Source organism: Tenebrio molitor, chromosome 4, assembly GCF_963966145.1.
Source record: "Tenebrio molitor chromosome 4, icTenMoli1.1, whole genome shotgun sequence".
Lineage (NCBI taxonomy): Eukaryota > Metazoa > Arthropoda > Insecta > Coleoptera > Tenebrionidae > Tenebrio > Tenebrio molitor.
The window spans coordinates 24,067,371-24,087,207 of NC_091049.1; the positions used below are offsets into that span (position 1 = coordinate 24,067,371).

General features: G+C 34.5%; 2 long non-coding RNA genes across 2 annotated transcripts; both read right to left on the reverse strand.

Annotated features, from left to right (window-relative positions):
- Window positions 1–1,207: 1,207 nt before the first annotated feature.
- Window positions 1,208–2,396, reverse strand: LOC138129160 (uncharacterized). The gene is made up of 2 exons (XR_011159124.1): window positions 2,067–2,396; window positions 1,208–2,013 (listed from the first exon to the last, which is right to left on the reverse strand). It is a non-coding gene; the product is annotated as an uncharacterized lncRNA (long non-coding RNA).
- Window positions 2,397–5,787: 3,391 nt separating this feature from the next.
- On the reverse strand, window positions 5,788–7,764 carry LOC138129161 (uncharacterized). The gene is made up of 2 exons (XR_011159125.1): window positions 6,579–7,764; window positions 5,788–6,520 (listed from the first exon to the last, which is right to left on the reverse strand). It is a non-coding gene; the product is annotated as an uncharacterized lncRNA (long non-coding RNA).
- Window positions 7,765–19,837: the final 12,073 nt, after the last annotated feature.

Genomic DNA, 19,837 nt, shown 5'->3' on the forward strand with positions numbered 1-19,837 from the left:
TTGAAACGTCTTTGAAACGTGGACGGAGCGTTTCGTAGTCCAAAGGGCATATGCGTAAACTGGAACAGTCCTAACGGCGTAACGAACGCGGTCTTGTCTCTAACTTCCGCTCGCACAGGAACCTGCCAATAGCCCGCTTTCAAATCTAAACTTGACATGTATACAGTCTTCATGGCAATCTGTAATAACTAATAAATCATCAATTCGCGGCAAAGGATAGCGATCCGGGACCGTCACTGAGTTCAGTTGAATTCAGCTCCCCTTGCAATGCTAGTTTCCGCGAAGGCGATAAACGACATGGAGGGGAAGCAATAGGAACATCGCTCGTAACGTTAATCGTGTGCTCCGCGTACGGTGTAGGTTGGGTGGACTTTCCAAAAACCTCTTCATGCCGCTGCAGCAGATCGCTCAGTTGGTATAGTTTGTCCAGTGAGAGATTGGTTGACGTAAAAATCACTAAATTCTACGCAGAGAAAGTAGTACCTAGCGCCCGTAAAATTTGAAATATATCCTTCCAGCAGTAACATTTTGTGCCCTGAAATTATGCTCTAATGAATGAAGTACCTTAACGAATAAGAGATAAAATGAATGAAAATATTAAAATTGCAGTATTTTACACGAAGACGTGTACCATCGGCGCCATCGAAATGTGAACGAATTTCTGGTGCCATAGAAACGTCTTCTGTTTTGGTCTAGATTAAATAAAACTTTGTTCAGTGGCGTACTATATGTATGGGAGATAAGAGAAGATTTCTATTACCTATAGCTTTCTATTACAATTACATATTACAAGTTTCCCCGAGTTTGGCATACTCGCTTTTTTTCCGCATCGGTCAAGTGTCGCGGCATGTATATCGTTTAAAAATAAATTAAATCTGCTGATAAATTATGTTTGTGAAAATATGTCACAAATCTGACACATTAACGCACGCCTATGATTGATGTTTCAACACACACTATGAAAATTTGGCGTTCACATTTCGATGGCGCCGATAGTACCTACTCTTGATAACTACTTGCGTCAAGAATATTTAAAAGTAAAACCTCAACCAACAAGATCGTTTATATATCAATTTTATATCAATGCGAAATCAAACGACTTTATTTTGCTGGTCGTGAAATGTCTACGAAATTGTTGTGTTCAAAATAACGAAAGCGAAATATGGGGAACTTCTCAGAGGGCTAGGAGTTAAAATAAAACAATTCCTTGGGTTGAAGGACGCCTGTATTTAATTTTTCAAATAAATAAAATCAAATACGTTCTTGTTTTCACCTGCAGTAACTGGTTAATTTCAAATTAAATTTCTGACTTACACAAAATTATGGACAGTACTGCTCAAGTATCCTCAAGAAGACATAATACGTAGGTAATATAAACATAAAACAAAAATGGACAATGAGATCGTCAAGGTTAATTTAAATTAAATCCTGAGACTTCCTGCAGACGTTTGTCTGAATGACCGACTATCGTGCGCCAGTCCGAATTCAATTTGTCTTATTAAAATATATTTTAGAATATTAACTTTACTTATTGAATAAACATCAGAAGAGCCTGTGGCGGAATAAGACTGAAAATTTAAAAAAGAAATATTTCATTGAAAAAAAACTAGCTTTACAGTACACAACCATATCATTGAGTACAAGATGAACTTCTTGCTTAATATTGCAATGCAAGTCTGCTGTAACTCTTCTGGGACGCTGCCTCGTCAACTTTCTTGAGGATGTTTTAGTTGGACCACCTTTACATTTTGACACTGTGTTTTTGCTAACTCCTAAGCATCTCGCAGTGACCTTTAAGAAAAATACTTTTAACCCTTGACTAATCTGACCTAATCAATGATGATGTCAATAAAATTATGATAGGTATAATACTATTTTGTGTTATAAAGGTATGAAAAGCAACCTCCAGTGGACTTTCAGTTGTAAGTTTTTCATTTCTGAAAAATGAATAAGCACTTGCATCATCTTCTGGGCTGCTGGGTTGCCAGCTACAGTCAAATAGCTTCGGGTTGCCTACAAAACAGTTTTAAAGCAATATAATTAAATTAAAAATATTATCTTCATACCTTTGCATCAGTCTAGATATTGTTCGTGATATCACTAAAGGGATTCATGTTTATAAATAGAAATGTCACTTAAAAAAGGCACTCGAAGGTAAACAATAGGGAACTTATAGAACAGAAACAAACTAAAACAACAAACTAACTAATCTTAAAAACTTAGAAAGTTTAAACACCACAAAAAAAATAGTTAACCAAGAAATAACGAACAAAACACACATTACTCGGAGGTTAACAATACAGAACTTAGTCAATACAAACCAACAAACTAACTTATCCCAGATAATTAAGAAGTTTTAAACACAACAAAATACCTCACTTGAAGACGAAAGAGCAAATAAATCACACACGGTGTTGACGATTCAAAATGACAGCGGCAACGACAACAGCTGAAATTTGACAATTTGCTCTGACAGCATAAATTGGCGTAGGATTACAATGCACGCGAAATTATTTCAAAGGTACCACCACAATAATTTATTTTATTAATTTTTTTTTTATTGTATTCTAGTGCATTTTGTAGTGTTGGGTTACAACCCTACAATTTAAACTCTCCCAATCTCTCGCTGGACGGAGTTTACTTACCGCACATTAGGGATTTCACGTCCCTATAGTTCATTTTTTAATGCTGTAGAAAAAGTCAGGCAGCCAAATATACACTTTCAATAGTTCACTAGATTACTATTTCAATTTTGTAAATTACTTCAATCCATGATGCCATATGCCACAATAAATGCACTAATGTCAATTTGTGTCACTGTCAATTAGGTATTAATTTAAAGGCTAGTTTGGTCAAGGGTTTTTATACTTGATTAATTATCGATGGGCTGCACAGAACAAATTATATTCAACGAAAAAGTAAGTCGCCCTTATCCGTATTCGAAAAAACATGACTTTGAACATTTACAAACATGTCTATGATGAACATCCGGAACTTCAGGTTGGGTATACGGTTAAACTAAAGAAGAGCACATGTGGGAATTGGATCTGCGTATTGGAGTAACCGTGGAACCACTGATTATACACCTTGGAGAGTCTGATGACGATTCGGATTAACCGGAAGAATTCGAAGATGAGAGTAGATTTTTTAAATCCATAATATGTCTGAGTTATCGTTAATTATTGTTTCTATTTACTAACTTACTGCTTTTTCATTCGTCAAGTCGCCCCTTTCAGTGGAAAGGTAATTACCGTGCAATTCGCATTTTTTGATACTAACGTTCATTCGTTCGAGGTGCAAAGTTCCGTGCAAGTCATAGCACGCCATGATGCCCAATAAAGTACCGAATCGGCTACGTCACCTCCTGCCCGTGGTCGGTGGTGCATTGCAACGGACCCTTCTTTGAGTCGCGGACCCGTGGGGCTTTACCTCGAAAGCGGTGGGGGAGGCTCCGTGTCCCGAGCTCCCGAGTCCGTGATGTCCGTGAACTGGTTCAGCAATGCGCCACTGGCGTAAAGAACCGTCAGGACGTCAGCCACCAATTACCGTAATCGCACCTACCGAAGGGATGCTAGTACGTCGCTACACGCCGCAAACCCGTAGGACACCCGTCGAGGATACGACTCCAAGTCTTCAGATAAATAGCCAAATTTCATTTCGTTATCGTTCAGTGCGACGCGGCTTTAATCGAGCGAGACGCCTCGAATTTCCCGCTTCTCAGATTTCGAACATTCCCGCATTTTGTAAATTTTTCATATTTAGGAAATTTTCGTATTTAAAATTATTTTTCACATTTCACAACCATTCATTACTATTTGTAAACTCTCATATTTTCATAGTTAAATATGTAACATTTGTAGTTCAGATTCTCGGAGTCTTTCCGATTTCAAGTTAGACATTTTCACATTTTTTATAATTTCTTTGTCAAGGTCATTGCATTCAATTTCAAATCATTTATCAGAATTTGTAATTCATTTAAGGAATCATTGAACACCCCGTGTTCAACAGCATTTTCATTTCGGAAAAGTCAAATTTATAAGACCTTGTTTTTACGTTCGGAAACATACAAGATGTATTAAGTTATTAAGTTTATTCATAGCAGAATTATTTTATAAGTTACAAGGTCCCTGTAAGGAAAAGCTTTTCTAAAAGACCAGAATAAGTGCTAATTTCTAAGGTTTCAAGTGAACTGGTTCGTTCTATTTCATTAATTCCATTTTTACCAATTCAAAAGGTTATCTTTAATGCTATGAACCAGTGCACGACACCCGTTCAGAACTTGTGAATTTAATTACTGTCTAAACAACAATAATAAACGAAATTATTTGATTTCAAACGAAATTAAATTTTTCATTCGTCTTCCAACGCTAAAGACTAGAGCGCTTGTCCCGGCAGCTAGACAAGGTTAACGTGCTCCCGAATAGTGGCCTGGGGCCCACATACGAACCCACCCCTTTGCCCCGAAAAACCCCCTGAGAGCCCGGAGCAGTCACTGACCCATTTTGGGCCATAATTTTTACTCAAGTTATTCAATTCCAAGCTTTTCGTAGTTTGGGCGTGTTATCTTGTTGAAAAATGGTTTACTGCAATTCGTGAAGATATGACTTTAAGCGACAAATAATGAAATATCTTTTTTCCACTACTAGTCTCAGAAGGCTTCATTATTGACTCTCGAACCAACCCCAGAAGTAGAATTTCTCTCCAAAGGTTAATAATAATTTTCATTATTAACCTAGGTTAATAATGAACAGCCGTCACCTAGCAACGAAAGATTTTCGTTGATTTCATTGGTTAACGTAGACGATTTTCATAGCAACCGTTGAAAAATGAGAACTCGGATCGTCGCATTAGACAATAGTAGTTTATTTGACGAGTTCTTGTGTAAATTGTTTTTTTTTTGGCACGAGTGGGCCAGTTTAAAACGCGAGTGAAACGGGCCCATGAGTGCCAAAAAAGCCCAATTGACACACGAACGAGTTGAATATAACGTTTTTTTGTTCGACGAGCCCCTTAAAGGCCCCGAATCGCTTAAAATCTTTAAAATTAACTTGACGTTTCGTTTTGACGTTTCGTTTTGACAAGTGGTGACATTTATCAAAATCCGTTCACATAGGAGAAAATTCTCACATTCTGACAGTGTCGAACAAAAAAAAAAATTTAATTAATAATTATTATCACAAAGGGTTTTAACATATCTAGTAGTGAAAAAAATTGTATATAAACCATGGTAGAGAACATTTTCTAAGCCTCGCTTACATTATTCCCGTCGACGCTTCGCGTCTCGGATAATGATCCAGCTCGGCTTAGAAAAATATGTTCTCTACCTTGGTGTATAACATACTACAGGGTCTCTATAAATGATTGTCGGGTCCAGCCAGCCATGGAAACTTGTCAAATTTTGAATGTGCCGCTTTGTTCGGCAAATAATGAATGTCACATTTTCAGGTTAGGTTGTTTGCTTTTAACCAGAGACAAGTTTCAACTGTGCTTTTTACTCCTGTTAACATTAATGTATTTATTATTTAATATCAACACCAACAGGGGAGCAATTATTGCCCCCATCGTACCGCCACACACTGTACAGGAATTGGTATGAGAACAAATCCAAACAGATAAATATTGAGAACACCTTGTCCCCGGATACCACAATACAATACTGCCTTTTTGTCTGCTTTAGTGTTTTCACATTTCTTGTTTTATGCTAGTGGTAAATACGACTTAGACTGAATTGTCCCATTTTTTCTTCCAATGTAAATAACAGTGTTTTTCATAATAAATAAGTCTTACTGGTTTTTCAATAAAATCAAATGTATTCAACAACATAATTTACAACACTAAATAACGATAACAAATAGGTATTTTTTTTATAAAATAGATTGAAAATGTCCCCCATTAACTTCTAAACACTTGACAATTCTTTATTTATTTTCAAAAATATTTTGCAGCATTTCTTGGTTAAGGGTACAGCAACAAGGCTATCCACAGTTCCACACACCAATTTTCAAAACATGTAAACGAGTCTCTACAAATTGGTGTGGATTCTCAGCACTCCAAATTCTGAAATTGAGATAATTTTCAAACTGATTACATTATTAAACACAACCTTGATAATCTGCAGGTTGGAGTTCTTGTACAACACTAATTTTATAAAGATGCAGTTGTAGCCTATTTTTAATGATTTTGTGACAAGTGCTTCGTGGTACACCAGATTGTTGAGATAAACAGGCTATAGATATCTGTAGAGGCTTTTCCACCATTTCTTTCAAATCCTCAAGTATTTCATCAGATACTGGTGGTTGTCCTAATGATTTACCCTTGCTAATTGTTCTGAGTGTTAAAAATCTGTTCACAATTTGCTTAATGTGAGTTAACAATCATCTTGAATGTTGTTCGGATATTTTGCTGGAATTCATTTTTACAAACAGATAATTCCCCATTACTAAACCTTCCATTTCGAAAGTAAAAAACAACAATGAACGTGTTCTGTTCAACAGAATAAACCATTGTACAGAAAATAAAGCTAAAATAAAACATAAATCATTAAAGCATAACCACACAAATTTTGCCAGTGTATTTACCTCTAAAAGCGGACGTACTTGCAATTTTTATTGAAAAATACAGATTTTTGGTGTATATTAACTGTGATTAACTGCGATAAAACGAATATAAGGAACCAAAACTCGACTGACAAGAGCAAACGAAACGTCATTCACTAATGTCAGAAGTGACCGTGAAAACGAACTAGAATTTGGCATCGGTTTCAAAAAAGCGGAACAGTAAAAATTTTTTCCAAGGCTGGCTTGACCAGACAATCATTTATAGAGACCCTGTATTATATAACATTGTCACTATATACAAAGCAAATCAACCTTTACTATACGTTAAAAAAAAATTGTATTCCCTTATCTAGCGAACATTAATTTGGTGTCTCGAAATTTCCTAAAATGTCGAACTCGTGTTTTACTGCAACATTTTTCTTATGAACATTTTCTTAGCGTTCTTTCAAAAGAACTCTCAAATACTAAAGAACCGGACGAACATTCTCTACCGCATCCGGGGAACCCCGAGACACTCATCCACACCTATCCGCCTCATCGTAGAATATCGAGCACCCATCGCCCTCGCTCTAGCTCAGCCTTTTAAAACAGGTCTCCCCTGCAAGAGAAGAATCATCTCCAAGAAAGTTCCACTCCCGTCCAGGCATCCAAGCAACCGCTTCCATCAAGACACGCGCACCATCTCCATTGAAAACCAAAATTGTATTTTAAATTAAGTACCTACCTATATTACATATGATAAATCCTTAAACATGTCACAATTCATATCTCCATTATTTATCATTTTCTCAATCTTTCCACTCTCAAACGATCGTCCGTTTATTATACTCGTATCTTATCGTATCATAATCATTCGTACTAGAGGTCGCCCAGCGGTCGAAATTCGAACGTTACTGAGGTTTTTTTTTATCAGAGTATAGAGGTATTTTCATATTTGGTGGCGGAAACAAAAGACTGAGAAATGTCACAAAAATGTATTGTCAGTGTCAAATTTCTCATAAACGTCGTAAAAAGGAATATCTAGGTAAATTTAAATTTTCGCTAAATTGATTGAAAAAATAAATTCTAAGGAAACCAATTTTTGTCAGTGGTTCAAAAGGAAAAGTTATTCTCATATAATCAAACGTATTACAAATTTTTTCTCTAGTTCGACGATGAATAACTTTCTTATTGCCAATTTGCTGCATTTCTGTCGAAATCACGAACGTCTTTGGAAAATTTGACACTGACAATACAAATTTGTGACATTTCTCAGTCTTTTGTTTCCGCCATCAAATATGAAAATATCTCTACCTCTATAATTATCGCATATAATTTTTTTGAATTTTGTTCTATTACGTCAGCTGCGAGCGTTTACAAATACGTCATTATGCACTAATTTTCGAGTTATTTGAAAAATACGAACGATAGGAAAAATGAGGTATTGTTTGGCTATGCCATATTTAAAAAACAATAACACGTTTTTTGACATTTCCTTAGGTTTTTTATTGCTATACTGGCCGTGTTTCCTATTTTTTTTACCTACCTATATTTTATATTGAAACAAAAAAACCTGGCGGTTAAAAAATAAAATGTTGTCCATTGAACTTAATAGTAGTTTATTTAACGAGTTCGCGTGTAATTTGGGCTTTTTTTGGCATGAGTGGGCCAGTTTAAAACTCGAGTGAAACGAGAGTTTTAAAGGTCCACGAGTGCCAAAAAAAGCCCAAATTACACAAGAACGAGTTTAATACAACGTTTTTTTGTTCGACGAGTCCCCCAAAGGCTCCAAATCGCTGAAAATCTTTAAAATTAGCTTGACGTTTCGTTTTGACAAGTTGTCAAATTTATCAAAATCCGTCCACATAGGAGAAAATTCTCAAATTCTGACAGTGTCGAACAAAAAAATAAAATTTCATCGTTTGCTAAATGCCCTTGGCCGTTATATTCGGAAATATAAAATCTCAAACCATTGAATGATCGAACTCTACTTGCTGCGACGTACAATTGAAAACTGGCTGCCTCAATAAAATTGCAATTTTTTCGAATGTTTGTTTTTGAGACTTATTTATTGTGATCGCAAATGCAGCTATAATTGGAAATTGACTTCTTTGAAAATTAAATGGTAAAATAGTACCTGAATATGTTAAGTTTATACGTGGAATCAAAATTCTCTTATTGCGTTCGGTTCCAGTTAAAACTTCGGAATCAATAGCATTGCGATGCATAAACTTGATGCGTATTCTTGTTCCATAGACTGATGCTTCCTTTGTATTTAAGTTTCTGATCAGTAAAACGTCCAATTAACTTTCAATACTAACTTATGTGGTGGCAAACCACTAATTGTCAAAGAATTTTGTATTTCACTCCGAAGAGTTTTTTTTTATTAATAATCTAAATAAACTCCCTCTTGGAGTGGATTTCATTGAGGGGGGGATTAAATCAATTACAAACCATTCACTCCGCATTCGCTTCAAATTCACTCCGCATTTACTCCGCAAATTTTTTACAGTGTATGAACGTAAACAATGAATGTTTTGATATTTGTAACACACAGGTGTCCCCGAAAAAGAAGATGAGTCCATAACTCCTTTATTTATCGGAGGATTTTAATTATTTATACACCAAATTAAATAGCTCTAAATAGGCTACAAAAAGCTCTATAAATTCACATATAAGTCCAAGGGCTTCAGGGCTAAACTGTCAAACTATTTTTTTTTTCAAATGCAAACACATAATTTTTTTAACACTTCCGATAGAGATTTTTATTCTAAAAGAACAGTCTATTACAAGTGTACAATTACCTACCCAAAATACAAAAAAAGTTAAAAAATGCTTCTATGGTCGATGCTTAAACTGCGCTCTGTACGTGCAATCCCAAATGTTATTACATATTTGTCATTTGTTTTTCAAGTAACTTAATTTGGTTAATTTATTACATTGTAACGCAATGAATTTTGATAGCTTCTCATGCTCGTCATTTGTTTCAAAATGTAGTGTTATTTTTTATTATTTTTTTTTATTTTATGAAGTTACACATGTCATACATTGTTGTTTTCAGAATAAAAATCTCTATCAGAATTACTAAAAAATGGTATGTGTCCGTATTTGAAAAAAATATTTTGACAGTTTCACCTTGAAGCACTCTGGGTTTTACGTGAATTTAGTACGCCATTTTGTAGCTTATTCACAACCATTTAATTTGGTGTATAGATTATTAAAATTCTCCGATAAATAAAGGAGTTATGAATTTGTCTCTTTTTTTGGGAACGCCCTGTATATTATACATAAATTTTATCTTTCTGCACTTCTTCTCGACATAAACTTTAACTACGCCAAATCTCACACTCCTCCGTGCGCGCAATTTGCTTAAAAAGGGGTGCAAAGGTTTTCCTTCACGTATTAACATACAGGGTGGAACAAAAGTATCAAATATTGGCTGTAACTTTTTAATTTGACAATTTATGAAAAAATGTTTAATATCAAAGTTGATTAGTGTATTATCCTGCATCATCTGGTCTTTCTAGTTTGTTCCTATCTTCTTTTGTTTCGCTGCTATGGCAACCAACTTTGGTTTTTTAAATAGCACCCATACATTTTTTGTGTGATTTTCAAAGAAGCGCATCTTTCTGTATTCATAAATACAGTTTTGCCATTATGGGGAAAAAGAATAAAATTTAAAAAAAAACAAAGGTGATAAAATTAACTTACTAAGTAATAAAATTCAATATCAAGAATGCCATGGAAATTTGACAATTTTTGTTGAACGTCATGCATGATAATAAACCAAACAATTTTTATATTTAATTTGAAAAATTATGAAAAAATGTTTTACGCATTTCGATATTGTTTAGTGTTCTCGTTAAAATATTAAATTTTGTTGTAAATATGCCTAAGTCAGGCGCAGAAAGAACAAGAGCGTGGCGTGAGAGAAAACATACGAGTGAAGTGACAGTTCAGAATGTAAAAAGAAAACGTGCGAGTGAAGTGACAGTTCAGAATGTGAAAAAACGGTGTAAATAATAAAGACAAAGAACCAGCAACTAGCACCTCGGCTCAGCCACCTCCTCTCGCACCTATCAGTGATAATTTACTATATTCTGATTTCCCTGTAATACAAAAGTTTCACTTCTATCGTGTGTCTTTACGACACACTCTCTTTTTTTTAGCTGAGTGAGAAATAGAACAACAAACTCGTGTGAATCATTTCATTCAAGATTTAATTCCAATTTTTATTTCAGTCATCCCAACAATTTCGTATTTATAAATGTCTTGCAAAATTTTCAGTCCGAAATTCATACGAAAATATGTACTGCTAACACATTTCTGAAGATAATTCCAAAAAGACTAAGCAAAAGGCATATTTTCTGAGAAATAAAATTTTAGAGTTGGATGTCTTGATGTAGACACGCGCACCATCTTCATCGAAGACCAAAATTAAGTACCTATATTACACATGATAAATCCTTAAAGATGTCACAATTCATATCTCTATTTATCGTTTTTCCAATCTTCAATCTCAAACGTTAATCCATTTATTTTTACTCGTATCAATACATAATCATTCGTAGACATGTTGTTTCCAAATTCAGAGATAAATTGGTTACCTTAAATTGATGAAATTTTTTAATCTAATTTTGCCTTATAAAGTCATGTGTAAATACTTAGATACAGGGGATAGAAGCACTTGTTTAATGAATCGAATAAAATTTTAATTGCTCTAGTGGTTTAATAGCTATTAAGACAACAAGGGTGTTATAGACGATTTAAAAATCGAGATCGTAGTTTAAATCAGAGCGACCGCAGGGAGCGAGGATTTAATAGATCGAGATTTTTAAACTATAAAACACGCGTTGTCTTCGATATTTTTTCTAACACTAACATCTTATCAGAAATTTTAATGAATTCAGAAATTATTCGAGGCGCGTCACAATACACGAAATGCGGAGGTCGCCGTGGGTACTGTAACCTTTCGACTTCCTTGACTTTTCCTCGATGATTTTTTTTCTCCCTCATTTGATGTATTGTTGGTTGCCGCATTCCCTCGGATGAAATTTTGCGGAAAAATACGAAACAAAAATAATGAGAAAAGAAATGTTTATGGATCCTACGTTGTGTTTTATTTTTGATTTTGTTTAATTAGGTTCTAACGAGAGGCCGTACCTTCGGAGGTTTTCCAAAAAATAGAATTAAAACGATTGAGCACACTTCACTTAAAGTTTATTTAACAAATAATCGAGTGTGGTGGTGTTTGGTCCCAACAAATTATAGAAATAAATACATGAATTTGATAACAGAAGTTGGTGGAAATTTGACCTAATGAGATTTGACTCGCGGCCCTCGAATTGAGACCTGACTCATGAATAAATGACTACGCTGGGCAAATACAGAAGTTTCTGGCGCGAACAGCATTATGGAAGTTTGAGATGCGAACTATGTGATCCGATTTAGATTTCAATTACCCCAATTAAATTGAACCCGACGCGATGCCCTGGAATCTCATAGATCACCCCGGTCTACTCCGGTGGTCGAAAATAAAAGGGAAAAAAGGTTCTAACAGGGCCGAAGGGTACCTCTCTTCACGTGTCAGCTGGCCTAGTTTGGTCACTGTCCCGTTTACGGGTGACATGGCGGTTTGTGCACTTATGCCGGACCACAGCTAATTGAGTGCGACGGACACTGGCGGTAGCTTCCCGATCTCGAGACTCCAACGCTTACATAATAAATAGAAATGTTTTATAATGAATTTATATTAGTTCCCCTTGATGAAAGCTCGGTTCCCCAATCGGTAAATGCAAGAAGATCACATACTTCGCGATAAAGAAATTAATACAAGATTCTAAAGAGCCACGTGGTCATCCGATACTCACGAAATTAATATAATCTTTACTTTAGAACGATAAAGAACTAAATGCTGGTTGACTAATTAAATCACGCCTGCAAATAATGTACCAGAATTAGAGAAATAATTTACCTTGTAAATGTTAAGCACGTGGTCACAAAATGGCTGCTGGAAGTACTGAACGTACCTCCGGCTACTTTGGAGATCAAACCCCGAGTGGATTAAAAAAGCCCCCTTTCCCGTTCCGCAATTGGTTTTATCATTTCTGGCGCACCCCACTTTCGCAACCCCTACTTGACCAAAGTGACCAATCAGCTCGGTTCTACTTTACGCTGATCGCGACGCCTTTTCGAAATCTCTAGAACTTTTGAAATTACAGTTTCCGTTTTTCCACCACTATTTTAAATGTTTAAATTTAGACTTTTGTTAGGACCAGACCAAATGTACAAATTTGTTCTTGAATTAGAAGCCTGAAAAAGAACACTAAATTACTGACTCTATACAATAATAAAAATCAGCATCAAGAAACAAACACAATCTAAAACTGGGACAAACCGAATTAACACGAACACTGAATTACTGGCTCTATACAATAATAAAAATCAGCAACAAGAATTCGACAGAATTAAATGAAATAAACATAATTTAAAATGAAACAAACATAATTAAAATGAAACAAACATAATTAAAATGAAACAAACATAATTAAAATGAAACAAACAAAATTAAAATGAAACAAACATAATTAAAATGAAACAAACATAATTAAAATGAAACAAACATAATTTAAAATGAAACAAACTTAATTACAATGAAACAAACAGAATTAAAATGAAACCTAAATTGGGCTTGAAACGCTGTTACGCAAGTGTTATATCATGCATTGACCTGCTACTTCTAAAATTTGCTCTACATTGGTTTGATTCCCCAAAACAGTTCTAATTAATAATTACTTCGTAAATTTCATTCTCTCTCTCTCACTCACACGTCTGATTTCTACGACTACCTGTCTTTACCGTTACCGGGTCCTCTCTGTTTTCTACCGACTCCCTTTCTACTTTGCTTTGTTACTTTTCTAACTAAAAGTGCAAACGATTCTAGTTATTTTCTACGATAAAGCGCTCTGTTTCTAATTTGCAATTCTCGCCCTTTAATTACAAATATTACGCAAATTTGAGAATGCTAAAAAAGTAAATTATTAACCCAATGAACATTAATTTTGTGGTTCTCTCAATTTGAAACCTGCTAACATCAAATTTATTAATTCAATTATCCCCTGATTTTAACTGGACCACCCAAATTGTCGAACGAGTAAATTTTGCAATGTTTCTTTTCCCATAAAAACTGTTATCTTTGTGTTGTGTTCGGACAGGACGTGTACCTGCATTTTCAAAGAAAGGTCGGCAGATTTCACTTGAGGAATGTGGTGCCGACACGGCTTCAATAAAATTTACAACTGGCCAGCATTTCCGTCGCAAATGAACGGTATTTAAAATATTTCGTTGCAATTATTTTAAAACTAAAATTCTTAATTTATCGAACCTATTCGGACCGTTACAGTACTATGGTAATAATATCAACAAATTTGGAAAAAAACAATTTTCATCGTTGAAATGTGCCAAAACGTTCCAGAAGAAATAAGAAAAAAGGGGCAATTTGTTACCAATGAAGTCTAAAAGTGCATACGAAAAGGTGTATGTTTCGTTTCAAGGAGTAAAATCACATATCTAGCTCGCTTATTTCTGAGGGTAGGTGATACCGAGGTATAACTAAATGAGACCTATATTATCTTGTTGAGAACATTTTGGGGCATAAGAAATGGTGATCTACAACTTTTTTTAATAGGACCGAATTTTGAAAACGGCCTTTATACATAGTTGAGGTGTAGTCCGAAAAACTACGCTTCTCATAACATTTAACGCTGTGTTAATTCAACTATTGAAGGTATAATTCTGATTTTCTGTGTACCTGTTTATACTAAAAAGTACAGCGCATCCAACAGTGAATTGAAAATTTCGCAAATATTGATAGTTTTGAAAAAAATAATTCTTCACTCTGCTGGAACCCATCTGAAATGTTGAAAATTTTGATACACATGTCGCGAGTCAAATGTAACTAAGATATTAGACAAGTTTTTAAAAAAAGAACTAAGTCGATAGCCCGTATACTTTTCGAGAATAGTAGATTACATACCGAGGTGGGAAGTGTTTCATTCCTGTCGAGAGCTAAGATAGTTTACCAAGGCGTAACCGAGGTGAACTAATGCTCGAGACAGGAATGAAACACATTCCCACCGAGGTTTGTATACTATTTTATTCGGAATCATTACATTTTTAGCAAAATAAACAATTAATTTGATGCAGTTTCATTTCTACTGTTTTTTGACTTTCAGTAAGTACTCCACTGGAAAAACCTTATAATAGGGTGGAAAGTGGCCTATTACTGACCAAGAGAGGGAAGTAAAGATAAAAAGGAATGGTTAACTTTCCGCCCTCGTATAATGTTAGGAATGTGCATATTACAATACGATTCCGAATAAAATGATATTCAATTTAAGTCAAGATTGACTATTTTTCGACGAGGACTTCAGCAGTTTAAAAACAATAATTGTAAAATTTTGAGTAGGTAAAATTTTTGTATTTTTGCTAAAATTTACCTATTTTAAATGCTTTCTTCGTCATCCTCATTCTCATATACATATAATGAAATTACAGTTTCCGTTTTTCCACCACTATTTTAAATGTTTAAATTTAGACTTTTGTTAGGACTAGACCAAATTTACAAATTTGTTCTTGAATTAGAAGCCTGAAAAAGAACACTAAATTACTGACTCTATACAATAATAAAAATCAGCATCAAGAAACAAACACAATCTAAAATTGGGACAAACCGAATTAACACGAACACTGAATTACTGGCTCTATACAATAATAAAAATCAGCAACAAGAATTCGACAGAATTAAATGAAATAAACATAATTTAAAATGAAACAAACATAATTAAAATGAAACAAACATTATTAAAATGAAACAAAGATAATTTAAAATAAAACAAACATAATTAAAACAAAACAAACATAATTTAAAATGAAACAAACATAATTAAAATGAAACAAACATAATTAAAATAAAACAAACATAATTAAAATGAAACAAACATAATTAAAATGAAACCTAAATTGGGCTTGAAACGCTGTTACGCAAATGTTATATCATGCATTGACCTGCTACTTCTAAAATTTGCTCTACATTGGTTTGATTCCCCAAAACAGTTCTAATTAATAATTACTTCGTAATTTTCATTCTCTCTCTCTCACTCACACATCTGATTTCTACGACTACCTGGCTTTACCGTTAACCTGTTGTCTCTGTTTTTTTTCTACCTACTCCTTTCCTATTTTACTTTGTTACTTTTCTAACTAAAAGTGCAAACGATTCTAGTTATTTTCTACGATAAAGCGCTCTGTTTCTAATTTGCAATTCTCGCCCTTTAATTACAAATATGCCACAAATTTGAGAATGCTAAAAAAAGTAAATTATTAACCCAATGAACATTAATTTTGTGGTTGTCTCAATTTGAAACCTGCTAACATCAAATTTATTAATTCAATTATCCCTTGATTTTAACTGGACCACCCAAATTGTCAAACGAGTAAATTTTGCAATGTTTCTTTGTGTTGTGTTCGGGCAGGACGTGTACCTGCATTTTCAAAGAAAGGTTGGCAGATTTCACTTGAGGAATGTGGTGCCGACACGGCTTCAATAAAATTTACAACTGGCCAGCATTTCCGTCGCAAATGAACGGGATTTAAAATATTTCGTTGAAATTATTTTAAAATTAAAATTCTTAATTTATCGAACCTATTCGGACCGTTACAATACCTAAACAAGAAACATTGTTGTGACATTTTTTGCAAGAACAATCACTGCAGCATTTTAAGTCTTCCTTCATGCACATACATTTATTATTTTGACATCATTGGTCTGTGCAAAAAATGTTCATCAGTTTTCTAATGTCATTAGGTACTCGTATATGGAATCCATTGATCCATTGTAGCTAAAACGGGTTGTAAAATGTCCTTATTTAGATTAATAATGAAAGATTTTAGGTTGGCAGCACAAAATGTAAGTGTCATGTGGCATTTTTGTACAATTTTTTAAGTGTACAATATTGATGTCGGGCAAATTTGTATCCTTTATCGCAAGCTGTACATTGTGTATAGGAGTAGGGGCCGAGGGGGTACCAAGCGATGGTTTAGGAATAACAGAAACGACGACGACGGTTTTGAATATTTGAGGAATTGGTTGATTTTTGTCGTGACAGTCGCTTCTTGAATCCTTTATGTTGCCAATGGAAGAAAAATAAATTCTCTATCTGGTAATTTTTTAACAAAAATGATTATATTTTGCTTTAAATAAATTGTCGGCCGAAAAAATTTTGTGTATTACACGGCCAGAAAATGTTCTGCGAATGCTTGCACTTGTGGCCCTCGGCTGGCACCTCTGCCCCACAAACCGTACTTGCACTTGCAAAATGGCATTTTCTAGCCTTGTGATACAAATAACTATTGCAACCAGCACCTCTCATTCTGAGTTTCACCGAGTTTCAGAAGGGACATTTTTTGTGATATTTTGAATAATAATTTGGGCTTGTGATTGTGGATAAAACGTTATATTACATTTGTGTTATAGTCGATAAAATGCTATCTAAAACACTTATACAATAAATACCTAACTATTAATACAAACCACTTGTCGTTATGTTATGTTGTTTATTTTTATTTTATTTTAAGGCTGTATGACACCATGCCAAATTTTGTAGAAAATAAAATAAGAGAGACCTTCGATCAGGACCAATGAACGATCAGGATCATAGTCTGTCTGTCTTTTTAACAGAATTTTCTATGAAATGTAGTATCGTTTAGTAGCTTTAAAATTAGTTACTTTTCTATTATAGCTATTAAGACAACAAGAGTTTTATAGACGATTTTTAAACTATAAAACACGCGTTGTCTTCAAGATTTTTTCTAACACTAACATCTTATCAGAAATTTTAATAAATTCTGAAATTATTCGAGGCGCGTCACAATACACAAAATGCGGAGGTTGTCGTGGGTACTATGGTAATAATATCAACAAATTTGGAAAAAAACAATTTCCATCGTTGAAATGTGACAAAACGTTCCAGAAGAAATAAGAAAAAAGGGGCAATTTGTTACCAATGAAGTCTAAAAGTGCATACGAAAAGGTGTATGTTTCGTTTCAAGGACGGAACAAAACCATCACTGAGGTAACGGAAGATGTCATTTTGGCTTTTCTTGATATGGGGTAACTTCATTAAAAGTTAATTCACACTACGGCAAGAATCATTTGAAGACAATGTAAAGATTGCCATTTTCGATGGCCGGACACTTGCATTGGATGAAACAGCAGAAGTTAAAAAAGAAGATGTTAGGAACAAGAGCACGAAGCTAATATGGCAGTTCCAATTCAATAATTGTACGTTTCACTTTTGTGATAATTACTGTAAAAACGATGAATAAAATGTTACTTGAATGATGTGTGTGAGCGTATTTTATGACTCAATAAGATACGTTGCTATTGACGACGTGTCTTATAGAGAAAAGCGTATTTTATGGGAAACATAAGGTGTGAGCTCAAATGCACCCTGGAAACAGTATAAGATATTAGTGTTAGAAAAATTCTAATTTGTGGGGTTTAATATAATCGCTGTTTATTTAAGAAATGAACTAAACACATACCTACAAGTCACAAAAAGCAAGCAGTGTATGTAGGAGAGAGGTTAGAGAAGTTAAATCCCTGCGGAAGCAAAACTTCTTGTTAATTCCGGCTGGGTGTGGATCTTTTATAGGCGACAATTGGCGCCGTTTTGACGACTGTTGATGTCCCCTCCTCCCCTCGATGATGAGGCAGCGGGGAGAACGTTTGACCAATGGAGGTGTGAGGGAGGGTACTGCCGCAAGGTACTATTAGCGACACCATGAGGGTAGTAGCGGGGCGCATTTGTACTATCAATTCAGCGTAACGGGTAGGATTTGAATATCCCTACAAACTTTAATTAAAAAATATCATCTTAAACCAACGGTGGCCAACCCGCGGCACGCGTGACAATACTCGCGCGAAGTAAAAACTTTTTTCTTGTTATACGATTCAGATGAAACAGTAGGGCAGTGGTACATAATGCATTATCATTCAAAAGAATGAAACAGAAATGAAAAAGTGGCTCATCAAATATTTTTAATAAATTTTTAATAAAATAAAGTGGCACTCGAGAACAAAAAGGTTGGCCACCATTGTCTCAAACAATAATGTACAATATACATCATATTACCAATACGTAGACACATCGAATTACGTAGACACTTCGAATTTAATCTCCATGTAAAATACTCTGAAGGTGTTAAAACTTATGTGTTAAAAACAAAATAAATAACTAGGAATCTATTTACTCGAAAAAGTTGATTTCAAATATCTATTACCTGAAATTAGGTGTACCGACCCATAACTTCTTATTATAATTATCTTTCTGAAAAACTTTGCCCACGAATCTAACGCTTCTACGATTTCATTCGTTCCCTTCCATATTTTTCTGCTATCTACGTATTAATTACAAGTATCTGACAGTTCGGTAGGGAACTTACCAATTACTTTATAGTTCAAACCCCGATTTCCCTGTAGTAGTTTCGCTTTCTTTGATTATTCACGAACACTCCACTTTCACATCCCCTACTTGACCAAAATGGCCAATCAACTCTGTTACATTCGAAATTGGTTACGTCAACTAATCACAAGAGCTTTTCGATAGGTACTCCTTGATTTTTTTTTATGTAACCGTTTTTTTTTTCACCATTATTTTGAATGTTTTAAATTTGATTCTTATTAGGACCAAACCGAATATACGTAATTTGTTGTTGAATTACAAGTTTGAAAATCACCGACGCGATTACAAATTTTCTTGATCGCAGAATATTTTCATTATCGCTGAGATTCTCATTATAATTTAGGAGAGCGAATTCCGATTAATAAAATATTGATAATAAACAAGCTGTAGACGAAGTTAGACAAGTCAGCTGCCTTTTTTTTAATAAACAAAGAATTCACTGGACCTACCAGTTACATCAAATTATCTTTAGTGTTTAATTTCGATACTGTTTGTGGGCGCATCATAACCCGGATGTTAATAAAATTCGTTAACGATTTGCAGAAATCCATTTTTCAGCTAAACTACGCTCGTCCACATGAAAGGGTTTCTTGAATATGCCCAGTAATTTTACTTTTCCATAACGAGTGTTAAGATACGCAAATTAAGCGACCCTCTAAGAATTTAATTAAACACCGATCTTCGAAACAAAAAATTTCCCCCGGCCTCAGGAGCCCTTGTAACCTTACTTTCTGGATGACCCTCGTATCTTATAGAGTCATAAAATACGCTCACACA